This window comes from Chenopodium album, chromosome 12 (genome assembly GCF_948465745.1).
Source record: "Chenopodium album chromosome 12, dcCheAlbu1.1, whole genome shotgun sequence".
Classification (NCBI taxonomy): domain Eukaryota; kingdom Viridiplantae; phylum Streptophyta; class Magnoliopsida; order Caryophyllales; family Amaranthaceae; genus Chenopodium; species Chenopodium album.
The window spans coordinates 54,369,519-54,382,739 of NC_137845.1; the positions used below are offsets into that span (position 1 = coordinate 54,369,519).

The following is a 13,221-nucleotide window of genomic DNA, read 5'->3' on the forward strand; positions in this document are numbered from 1 at the left end:
GATAGCCCCAAAACAAACGAAGAAATTTTCAACAATTTAGGGTCCTACTATGTATTTTTGCATTGTTTATCAAGCGGAATTGCAATCAACTTTGGGAAAGGCATCAAACCATATGGGAAAAGGGCCCATAAATTGTGGGCACACATTAATGAAGTGTGCCCAAAAGTATTACCACCCTAATCTTCTATTCTTCTAGTTGATGTGTTGCAAATTTCAGTTGTATTAAGCGGGTCAAAATTTTATACTAATTTATAAAAAGAAAGAAAGAATACATCTATATAAACAGTAGCGGATTTTGGATCAAATAATATGGGTCTAGATTTAAACCCAAACCTTTAATTAGAAATATAACTATTATCCTATCTTTATTATATAACCTAAGGGGGGACAGGGAGTAAAAGCAAAAAGTTGGTGTTTAAGGTCCCGTTCTCTTCACCTTATTTTTGCCGAATTGAAATTATTTTTACTGAAACAAAATTATATTTGCTGAACTTAAATTATTTTTGCTGAACTTAAATTATTTTTACTGATTTTCTATTATAATTCTTGTTTAAGAAAACTGAATTTTACTGAGCTGAACTTATTTTTACTGACTGAAATTAATTTTACTGAACTGAAATTATTTTTACTTAATATTATTTTTTTAAGGTGAAGAGAACATGGCCTAACTTTTAAATTATTTAAATTGCCCATAAATGATAAACAAAAAAAAAAGAAATAAAATCTTGGATAATAATGTGAGTTTCCAAAATGTTGAATAACTGTTTTATTAATATAAAAAATAAATAAAATTATTTACATAAATATACTAATCAATTAACGATTCAAACATTCAACTTTTCACATTATTATTATTATCATTACTTTTTTTTTTTTTTGGTCATATGTTATTGTTTATCAACCACTAATGCCAATATTCTATCATTTTTCATCCATGTATCACAATACATGCATAAAATATTTAAAACACAACTTAAATTATGTATTAACAATTTCCAATATGACTGATTATAAAAAGTTTGGAAATTTTTTTTATTAACAAAATTAATACATATCTAGCATCTATAAAAATTAGGCAAAATTGGTTGCAACACCTTAAAGTATGGCTTAGGTGCACTGAGCACCTTGAACTATGCGTAGTAGCGAATACACCACCAACTATGGTGTTAGGTGCGAAGCGTGCTTTAAATGAAAATTTTCGACCACTTATTTTATCGGAAGAGGTGAATCCTTGCAAGCTAAGTGGAAGGAAGACTACAAAACTGTTCTAGAGAGTGAAGATTCACCTCCTCCTGGTGAAATAAGTTACCGGAAATTTTCATTTATGGCATGCGTTGCACCTAACACCATACTTGGTGGTGTTTTGGCTACTATGCAAAGTTCAGGGTGCTTAGTGCACCTAAGCCATATTTCAAGGTGTTATGGCCAATTTTGCCTAAAAATTATACATAGTGTGTAACTCAAACAATTAGATTTTTCATACTTTGATAAATTAAAACCATTAGGCTTTTAAAATTTATTAAAGCTTTTGTCAAAATTATACATAGTGTGTAACTCAAAGAATTAGATTTGTCATAAGAAATAGAGTTTACGATATAAGTCGAACATTTGGAAAATGAGGGTGTATACTAGAAACCTAATCATATTAGATAACTACAAGATATGTAAAATACAAAATATATCCTAAATTTAGAGGAGAATATTCTATGAATATTTTCTATCATGTACCTATATTAGTGTGAAGTTGATAGACAAAGAGAAAGTATTGAATTTAGAATATACCTACATTATGTGATGTTATTTTGGTTTGGTTTCCCTTGTATGTAGTGTAAAGACAATATGATTTTAAGAAGTTTCTTACTCCATATTTTCTTTTAAATTTTTTAGAGTGGGTGTAAAGACAATATGAAATTGGTTAAAGGTGCTAAAAAACAAACCCCGCCTTAAATAAGGGTCTGTTCTCATTGCTTGAAATGAGCTGAACTGAACTGAATTGATTAGTGATTTTTAACTACAGATTAATGATCTTTGATTATTTATTATTATATATATGTGTATATACAAATATACATATTAAAATATTTATGAAAAATATACTATATAATTAAAATATTTATGAAAAATATATTAAAAACATGGAACCCCAAAACATTTTAAAAACATATACTATATTATTATTATTATTATTATTATTATTATTATTATTATTATTATTATTATTATTTTCGTTGTTGTAATATAAGTTTAAAAGTATGAAATTTGGCTTTAAATCATCAGCAATATCATTAGACATAAACTTATTAGAGCTGAACTGAACTGAACTGAAAATAATCTAATGAGAACAGGCCCTAAATGGATCGAAGTTGGAGCGGACTAGACTGAGGAGAACTTCGACAAGCATTTGGGAGACCGCATGTATCCAACAAGTTCATGTTAAGTGGAAAATGATTTTGGCATACCATAATTTATTTTGGCACACCTCTATGTGAGAGCACAGTTTTCTATGCTCTTCTCATATAGGGGTGTGCCAAAATTAATTAGTGGTGTGCTAAAATCGATTTTCATGTTGAGTGGGTCCTTATGTAATTGTATAATTGCATGGGCAAAGATTCCGTTATTTTTATTCTTTGTCACAGTTGCCAAATTGACTTGAGGTTTTGGTGGCTAAGAATATGGTAATTTCAGACAAGTTGGAGGAATTTTAGTGCTCTTCTTTGGGAAATTCTACTATGTTATTGATTCTTTGTTTGGCTTCATTGTGCTAATAATGATGCTGTTAATTGCATGTGCTTTAGGAATTAAGATGTCTCCTTATACAAGAATATTGTTATATCCCATGATTAAGATTTCAACCTTGATTCTATTCTTTAAATATTACATCAATCAAATTTAGATTTTAAAATTAGAAATTCTGAATTTGATATGTTATGCTTCATATAGAGTATATACTGTATATCATATAAATTTAACAAGCTCATTAACCTCTATTTTTAATAAAAGACAACACATAATGCAAATTAATATGATGAAGTGAGACAAATGAACAAAATACGAGTAGCTAGTCATATTTAGAATTTGTTAATTAGCTTATTGTGGAACCTTTTTTATTTTTATTTATTTATTTTTTTTATAACGGGAGCTTAATGTGTAAATTTAACTGCTTTATTTGATTTCTTTTTTTTTTTTTTTTTTTAACTTGAATCCATTATTACATTTTTAAAAATTTTTGTCAAAATTGACTTCAAAGTCCACTATAACATGTTCCTTGGCACTTGGGCTTATAAGTAGAAATTCAAATATAGTTGAAGCCTTGGCAATATATTTAAAGATTGAACTAGTAAAAATGTAATAAAGAGCAGATTCATGTCTGATTAGTTGATACTAAGAGATATTGGATGGTCTTTCTCAGAGGATATTAAAACAATGACCCTTGGCCAGGGATCTATAGCCAGGATCGAACACTCCAAATTAGTTGAAGACTAGACTCATGGGGAGTAGGGGTTGCATTGAGGATCGCTTGCCCGAGAACAGAAAAGAATTCTCTAATAGTGGAGTTGAATTTGTGACCTTGAGGTAACCAGTCAGAACTCAGACCAGTAGACCATGACAAGCTTGGTAAAGTTCTATGCAACTTACAAACAAGAAAATCGACCTTACAAGTCGCAACTGAAACACATTTTCATTTTACAAGATTATAGGCCACCAAAAAAGCCAGTATGAACAACATATAAGGTGGCTCTAAGCGCCACCGGCTTTACTACATATGATCCTAGCATATTTTGCAATAGTAGAATCAAACGCTTTCTGAAACTGCACTATCTCTTGATATGACTCTGACAAACAAATGATATTCCTGCTAGGTGAATAGTCTGCACACATCTTTGCCAAAGCAAAGAGTGCGTTCTTTAAAGGAGACTCGCTAGTAGCATCTATACTTGGAAAGTTCCAAGCTAGCTTAGAGCAATCAGAGACCACCTTAAGTAATGCCTGCAAAATCATACACGAATATAAAAAACAAACAAGTCATGATCATGGAACAAGTGATACAAATAGCTTATATTAGACTGAAGTATTAATTAGCCATGAGAATTTGAGAAACGCATTGCTACATGCCTTCAAGTTGGAATTTTCCATGTTAATTGTCAAGTATTATGTATTCATACTCATGTTCAAATGTCGAGAATACAACACCAATACTAAAGGTAAAGTAAAGAGTGTACAAGCAACAATTTTTTTTAGACGTGATAGTAAGGGAGTAAAGGACTAAAATCTTATATCAGATTAGTTTGGTGTCAGACAGAAGACTAGACCTACTAAACAAGCACAGCCACATCCTAAGTTAATGATAAGTAGCAACTAACCTGAATTGCACCATGAGACACGATATCTTCACAGAGGAGGTTGGAGTGACGAACAAGATTACCCAGTGCACCTGCGGCATTTAATTTTGTGATATCTTCCTCGGGTAGCAGCAGCAGATTCGTCAATTGAGAGATTGACCTCCTAAGTTCTTCGTATAATGAATCATTATGGAAGGCTGCATTTCCAATCTGTGAGAAGAGATGTGAGAAAGAGAAACAAGGATATACAGGCATAAAAATATTAAAGTGCAACTAAAGAAAATAAATGTACATCAACATAACTAAGATAGCCTTCATTTCAGAGGTTTGTAAAGGAGAGGATCAATTTCATCAACAAATGTCATATTAACCACATGCCTTATTTTCTTCCTCTCCTTTCCCCATTACACCTCCTCCTTCTCCCCTCAGTCCTCACTAATAAACTATAGAAAATTAATTCTGAAGCAGAATATAGATTGAAATATATATTCCTGCAAACTGAAAACAGTCCAAGAGCAATATGCATGACCATAGATATTTAAGTGACAAATCTTACAGCAAAACAGGCAAATTTCTTGGTATGCTTGTCTGAGTCGGTGCATTGGTCTATGAGAAGATTTATGATACCATGCCTTGCCTATATATCAAGCAATAAGAAGACACATCAGCATATAATTTATTTGTGAAAGAACTACAGGGGAAAAGAATTATGATCATGAAACATAAATACACTAAAAAGATATCATCAATAAACATAAGATTTGATTAATAAGACCTCAAATGGAAAGGAAAGTTACTGTATATAACTTACCAAGGATTCATAAAAGTAAGAGCTATGCTGGCACATGTTTCCTACAGCATTGCAAGCCTTTGCACGAAAAGTAGGATCATCAGACGCGAGTAACTCCTTTATGCGTATCACTATATTTGCCCTCTCGATGTACTCGTAAAAACCCTGCAAAGCATAAAGGAAACAATAACTGAAGCAGGCAATGCAGTTCAATATCCAACCAGCACAAATTCACCATAATGAAGATTCAGCTTTAGAACAGTAAAATAGAAGCAAGTCCCATGAGTCTGACATGGTGCTTATATTCTCTGACAATGTTTAAGACTTCAAACCCTGAAAGAGAAGATACTTCACAAATGTAATTATTCACTTGTGTAAAACAGAGAAAGAGTTGTCAACCTGAACATTATTCAGCCAATCTAATCATAATTTACAACTGTGAAATTATAAAGCTTACACAATTGTATTCAAATCGCACTGGCATGCTTTTGTATTTAAGATCTCATGGAAAGCAATTGAAATGGCCTAACTGCACAATGGGGTTCCTTAAGCAAAAGTAGCACCCAATTACACCTTGATTTAATCCCACCACAGTTTCTGTAGAAGCAAAAATTGTCGACCCCTGGTCAAAGTGCACCTTCCAAAAGTCGATCCACAATAAAATCATAGTCATACTGTCAGCCAACTATAGAATTTTCCTAAATTCCCAAAGTTGGACCATAGAAAGTTAATCTAATTCTCTTCCGATCTCAAAAACATGCCCACAAACATGACTATGTCTGTGGCTTTAATTGTTGACCAGGTATCTTGTACATGTCTTTTCGCTATACATTCAAATAGATGAATCTATTATGCAGTATGGAAAATGAATATAAACTTTTGAAAACTGATTGGGATGCAAATTCATTAACATCAACTAAAAGAATTAATAGTGATTTTACTCTCAAGAAAAACATGCAAATGCAAAGAGTATTCAGTTACAGTAAGGAAACTGACCACATGCATACGAGCTAGGTCAGACACTGTCACGAGCATATCCAGGATGACCTCTTTAGGACATGAACTATCAAGCAGTCTTCTCATTCTTGCAGCTTCTAGCATCCCCTTTCCTACAAGGTGTACTGCTAATGTTTTACATTTGATCATTTTACCAAGGAATGCAACCGGCCTTTTGGTGTCCTCCATCCCCAAAACATTAGCACAATGCAAAATTCTAATAGGCACCCCTGTCTGCAAACTTGACAGAAACAAGAAAGGGTGAAATGATGCAGGACTAGTGTAAATTAAAAATGAAACACTGGAAAAAAAACCAATGGCTTTGTAGACTTGCACTGGTAAATAGATTTATTTTTCCTCTCTAATAACTTTCATAGCATGCATAAAAAAAAAACAATTGTCGAGCTGCATAAAAAATATGCAAGGTAAGGAAATGCAGCTAATCGGGGAAATGATAATATCATATTATGCATACATGGTCAATGAAAAATGTGTTAAATATCTTTCATTGGAAATTATCAAGGTTCATAAAAGTTCTAAATTAAATTAACTAAACAATTATGGTTACAAAGTCTGCATTAAGATCGGTGAGAGACTATCTAACCTCCACAAGAATCCCCGCATACTTTTCCATGCTCTCCTTAATTGCTTTCGTGATGTCTTCATCCTCTCAATACACATTTGCACCAGGTGAGCTGACATTTAGAAGAAACCCACTATTCATGGATGCAGTGGCAGACGGAAAACCAAAGGCATTTTCAATGGCTACAAAAGGGAAAGCCAAAAACTCAATCGTTGCATTGATAATATCTCTCACACCATTCTTCCCCCCACCAGGCCCACTCCAAGATCTAATGAGCTTCAGATGAGAACCAGATAACAAGTCACTAATACCCTTGACGTGCACATACACCAGCATCATCTGTCGAAAAATTACAGCACTACATGTAAGGCAGTGACTTAGACATGAAACAGCCCATACAACTCCAACTGGTGACAGCCCCATTAGATCCTGTAAATGATCTTTTTCTTGGGAATCGACAAGAAGATTTTTCCCCAATAAATCCAGAAGAAATTGTGGAGTTCCAGTGGCACAAAATTGTTTGATAGCCAACAGTCCTCCCCATCTCAATTTTGTTTTGAGCAAGCCAACACATCCATCCCTCAACCCATGCCAAGGTGAAAGCATGTAATTTGTTGTAGTGTGGTTGATCTCCAGATCATCGTTGTGATTCATTTTCAGGTAGTCACAAAGAGCAGAAATACAAGGGATGTAAGGCATTGCAATGTCAGATACTGAAGGTGCAACAGATGTTCCACTTTCCATAGATAAAATTGATGCAAATGCTAGCATGGCCGATGCACGATGAGGTTCAAATGAGGCAATCGGTCCACTAGAAGAAAACAGGCGAGCAAGTGACAAAAGGCGTGATTGCTGTTTTTCAGAGGAAGTTGTTAGAATAAGACATGTTGAGTTTCTTCCAGCTGAATTAAAAGATTGTGCTATTGTTGCAAGCAGCAGACATGAATGCAAAGCAAGTCCATTAATATTAGTGTATTTGAACTTTAAGTCATTAGCTTCACCAGTTGGTGAGTCTTCATTCAAATATGATCCACATAAAGATATTATAGAGAATATGTCAGAAACAAGTGTGTCATCTCCTCCACCATTTATCACAGCTTCAACAGGAAAAGATCTCGGAATTCCACAAAGTACACAAGGTATAATTCCACTGTGCATGCAGCACCTAAGTAGCAGCCACAACAAACAAAAACCTCATGTTATAATATGAATATGTATAGATTAATAACAAAAACTGAAAGCCAGTTAAATATTGAACTTCTTGATACATTAGATAATGTGCATTATTCCATCAAAGTAAATCCCGACTCCTGAGCCTATAATTTACAAAAACTATCAGGGATTTTAATTCCTAAGAACTGTAGGATCATTGGCATCTGAAAGAAGACCTTTTTCATGGTTTCTTTTGCATTCTTATTGACATGATATTCGATGTTCTACTTTAACCCTGCATCCAAGAAACAAACTCATCATCGAAAAGACCCTTGTTGACTTGTATAGCATACGTTTTGAATAGAACATCCATGGGTTCATATTGAGCCTATCCTATTACATATTCCACCACAACCCTTACATGGGCTCAAATCATTAGTCCCAAAAGCTTCGTTGTGAGTGGAAAAATGGTTAAGGCAAAAGCAAGCATGCCTATTGAAATCTGCGGTTATGGCATTTAACAGCAGTTGGCTTGATGTAAATGGGGTTGTTGATGTGACTGAAAAGAAAGTTGAGTCCTTTAATGCTTGTACACCTGAACAGCAGATGAATGATGACAGGAAAAAATTCAGAGAAACCTTTACTAAGAGGCAGTTTGACAGCAAAAATCAGATTAGTATTTTTGGGTTATTTGGAAAATTAAACAGAATGAGGAGCAATTTAGTAGAAATGCAGAAGTTAAGATGAATTCTAGAGCAAGGCTTGGTAGAACTCGTGTTAGATCAGTATAGTCTAGCTCGCTACAAAGGTTTACTCTTCGAGGGGTAAATTCCTCGCAATGTGTTTATCAATATACAATTCTCAATGACTTTATTACAGCCTTCCTTATATATTATTTACATACTTGCATTAACTCCACTCCTAACAGATTTTTCTTTTCCAACTGATTTTCTTAATATGAGGCCCTCCATTTATCTCTCTTTTTCACTAAGCTATTCTTCCCTTTTTCTAGAATAAGAGACCTAATTGCATTCCTAGCAACAACCTACTCAGCATTCCTAACAATCAGCAACAAACTCTCCACTATAGGGATGAAAAAAAAATTGGGGGCATTTCAAACCTGGATAGCAGCTAAGAGGACTTCTTCAGCACGCTGGTGAAGGCAGTAGCGCATAACAACTCGAACTGGTTTAAAATTCAAGAACACTTTTGCTATAGCCTCAACAACCTTTTCAGAGCCTGTTATAATGTCTGGAAGCCTGTCACAGTCCGTATTATTATTTTGGACTAACGAATTTCTGCGCAAAGAGGTGAGTGGAAATGCCCTAGATTTTTCCATCAAAGAGAAATTTTCCAATGCATCTACCAAACACCAAAGTGCTCTACACCCTTCAGAGGCAGCAATTAAAAAATTATCAGAACCCAAATGGTTTGTTCCTGCAGTTTTTAAGCTCATACACAAGCATTCAACTAAGTTGCTTGTTTTTGCATGGACAAGGATTTGCTTCGACGTCTCAATAATGTTAACGGGGGCAGAAAAATCAAGTTCCTTGACAGCCAACATAACTTGATTTAACATGACTGCAATGCAAGAGTTGGATTCATGCAGAACTCTGCCACTTGAATCTTCTGAGCTGCTAACAATCTGTTGTACAATTGCAAATTTTAATAAGGGTTAAATATTTAGTAAAACCAAGGTGCCTAAATACTAAAAATTTTGATGACACATAGAGGAACACCACCAAACAACTCTGGACTAGTTAAAAAGTCAATCCTGGGTCTGAGAAAGTGATAATTGATAGCATGTACAGTTGTACACATGACCGCTAAAATTTTCTAGAGCAGTAACATATTTGTATATGGCACATAATTTGTCATTCTTTCACATGGTTCCACATCTTAAGCAACCAAATATCATCTTACGAAGCAAATTGGTAACCTTCTCAGCAAAATATAATGAGTTGACTCCCCTTGTAATATAGTACTGTATATCACAGGAAGTAAGAAAACATATAATTGACCTTTCATGACCTATAGCAAATTTGCAATTGCAATTGTACTCCTAATCTATGTCAGGATCAATAAACTATCATAATTGTTCCTTTGAACTCTTTATTTTTGTTTGACTGTTGTCAAATACTGCAGTTACTAACTTACTAATACATTATATGAAAAACTTATACATGTACGTACTAAACTGTTGCAGCTTAAAGTGCCCAACAGTGCAAAAACCTCTAGGAAAAGGAGTACCTGTGAATGCAACTCAACTAGCGCAACCCACTGAGTGAAATATGAGGTTCCAGAGCTGAGTCCGCTACCATCAATTAATATCCGGATGATATACAAAGTCTGCAAAGAAGGAAAATGACATACAGTAGTAGAGATTGCATTTGATAACACGCACCTAAGCTAGCTTTGTCACATTGGAATTTTGTTTCTTAAAAGAGCAATAAGCTAGGTGTCACTTAGTAATAACCAAAGCAATTCTCTATTTAACAACATCTCCGCTGTTTAAAAATAATAATTAAACCTTGCTTGGGAACTGCATAGAATTGACAAGAGACAACATACCTTAGCAATCAAATCACACAAGTCATTACTTTTCTCCCTCATGAGAGAAGAAGTAAGCCCCAAAAGATCAAAGATTATTTCATCCACACAAGTACTTGTAACAGCTTCAGCTGCCAATAAATTTGAAAGAATTCTGAGCGACTGAATTGTATTATGAAGCGCTCCCCTTCTGTGAAAGTTAGACATGAAATAAGTTATAATTCTGCAGCTTAAGCATGCAATTTTCTTGTTGTCTGCAAAACTCAAACTTCATAAGCATATTACCTTTGTTCTTTTTTTTTTTTTTTTTTTTTTTTTTTTTTTTTTTTTTGAAGGAATCATAAGCATATTACTTAGTAAAACATGTGTAAACAAAAAATTATGCGTTCAGCTACATATTGAGAGAGCTGCAAACAAATTACAAACCCAACTTACTGAATAGTACTAATTAATTCCCAAAGCTAGTTGAGATCTTTTATTACAGCTAAAGCTTATCAAACAGCAATCGTCAAAGGCAGAGGAAACTAAGAATTATGGGCATAAAAGAAACACAATGACACAGTAAGTAACAGCCACAGTCTTACATACTAATACAAACAACAATCACATCCTGGTTCAAGAAGTATTTATCATCCAATTTCCAGTACAACTGCAAGTCGAGTAAAAAGAATGAACCAATCATTTACCTGCTAGAGGTCTGTGCGCCTTGAGAAAATATCTTAATCGGTTCCAAGATAAGTGTCAGTGCCTCAACCTCTTGTCCTATAATCTTTGCACCTTCAACTGTGCACGAATTGTTTTCCAGTCTCTCTAATGGTTGCCAATCTGAAACAGAGTTCATTCTTGACATACATAAACTGACAGAGAAAACAACAACAAAAATTCAACAGACAACCACCACCTAGTAAGATCTTGTTGTTGAAACCCCTAAACAATTTAACCAGTAGAGTATGATGGTGATTGTGCATGCAATCTTGACAAAGATTAAGCTGTAACAAATGGTCCTTTTATAAGATTAATGATAATGAATTATTACTAATAACATAACTACAAAATGATGTTGATATCTCATATCTAAAGGAGGATCAGGAAAGAGCTAATAGTAGCAATATATATCTAAGCATATCAAACAAAGTATGAATACTTGTGAACCAACTATTCAGAAATAAATAAGATGTGAAAAGATAGTTAAAAGGCTAACTACGCAGCTACCCTCCATCTCAGAGAATTGGATCTTGCAACCACTCTTACAAACTTAGAACAGATATGACTATATGACGTCCAATGATAAAATCAGAATGCAATTTGAGATGTTAATTTGCCTGATAACTCACAAGTTTCAGCAAGAGTTTGAAATATTAAGTGAAAGGTTTGATATAAGAGTGCTAAGTGTAAGTTTTAGCATCAAATTTTACTCCAAGTTCACTCCCATACAGCTTTATGTATCAGTAGATAATCATAGATGGGCTCATAATCACATTCTGAAAAGGTAATTCAACTGCTCAAGGACAATATGACAAAAGAATGAAGCAATGCATTATGCATGAGTAAGCCAAATTGGATGTGCGAGGCTGAGCATCTCAAAGAAAGCCTGAAGCATTGGGAAGACAGGAAGTAATATCAGCCTATGGTCGATCCATTCACAGTTCTTCAAAGAACATAAGTCACATTAAAGTAAATTGAACATTGGAGAGACGGTTGAGGTCTTACTTTCAGAAGTCAGAGTTTTAGAGTGCACAGGCAAAGGCATCATTGAAGTTTTGCCTTTCTCAGCAGCTTGACACCCCGTTGATATCTTTACAGCAGGAGATTCCTGTGAAAAGTTTCAAGGGAATGAGTCTGTACGATGGTTGCACATTACAAACAAAAGTACATCCATACACAGCAAAAGTCTGTGCTTCCTTACCTCAAAATCAACAGAAGATTCTTTGATAAACGGGTGCTCAAGAATGGCAGGCCAAGACAGTCTTTGTTGCTGGACCTGATTCCAACATTTCAAATAAGAATTCTGCGCTTAATTCCTCATACGCTAGTAAGTTAAAGACCAAACAAGAGCCAAAAGTTGTGACATAAACAACCTTATTAAGCAGCCCCTTTAAAAAGCTTTTAAATTCCAGGCTCATTTGTTCTGGATACTTCACTGGGTCCTGCAGAGAGAACAAAATCAGCTTAAATATTTCAACAGCATTCCTTTTCAGAACCCTTAATACAAAAATATGGAGGTTAGTTGGTTCTTTGACTGTTTTTAGACCCTTGCTCAAATGTCGATATTTTCAAGTTCTCTAGGCCTAACTCCTCTGGAGCAGAGCAAAAACACCGAAAACCACAAATGAAATGTCTTGTCATATATAGGCTCTTTATATCCCATAAATGAGTTTGCACTTTTTGTACAAAGTGTGTTGGTTATTTATTCCTAAATGTGTGCATGTGTGTATGAATACAAGAATTACCAACCTGCTGTGGTCCCAAACATTATATGCACATGTCCATTTTGAAGGAAGTAAAATGTCACCAGGCAATCTCCGCCATTTAGAGCAGTTGTCACATTGAGCCTACTGCTCCACTACCCTAAATTAGATGTATATCAGGATAAAATCAAGGAAAAATTGTCAAAAATAATATAACCTTTGACTCATTCTTTTTAATAATACAATCTTTTGATTATTTTGTAATAATACAACCTATAGGAGATAATCATTTAAAACAGAGACAAAATCGAATTTTCGGTGGGTTTTGAGGTGGGAGAAGGGGAGGGGAATAGGGGATATTCCCCCTTCCCCATCCCCACCACCAAAAATGCATCCCCTCCC

The 13,221-nt window shown here is 34.4% G+C and overlaps 1 pseudogene across 1 annotated transcript; it reads right to left on the reverse strand.

Moving 5' to 3' along the window:
- Window positions 1-3,738: 3,738 nt before the first annotated feature.
- Window positions 3,739-12,290, reverse strand: LOC145571383 (serine/threonine-protein kinase TIO-like; annotated as a pseudogene). The gene is made up of 12 exons (XR_014096574.1): window positions 12,285-12,290; window positions 12,122-12,224; window positions 11,098-11,236; window positions 10,433-10,601; window positions 10,112-10,210; window positions 8,983-9,506; window positions 6,731-7,886; window positions 6,127-6,360; window positions 5,152-5,295; window positions 4,897-4,977; window positions 4,362-4,550; window positions 3,739-3,987 (listed from the first exon to the last, which is right to left on the reverse strand). The product of XR_014096574.1 is annotated as a serine/threonine-protein kinase TIO-like (transcript).
- Between the last annotated feature and the right edge of the window lie 931 nt (window positions 12,291-13,221).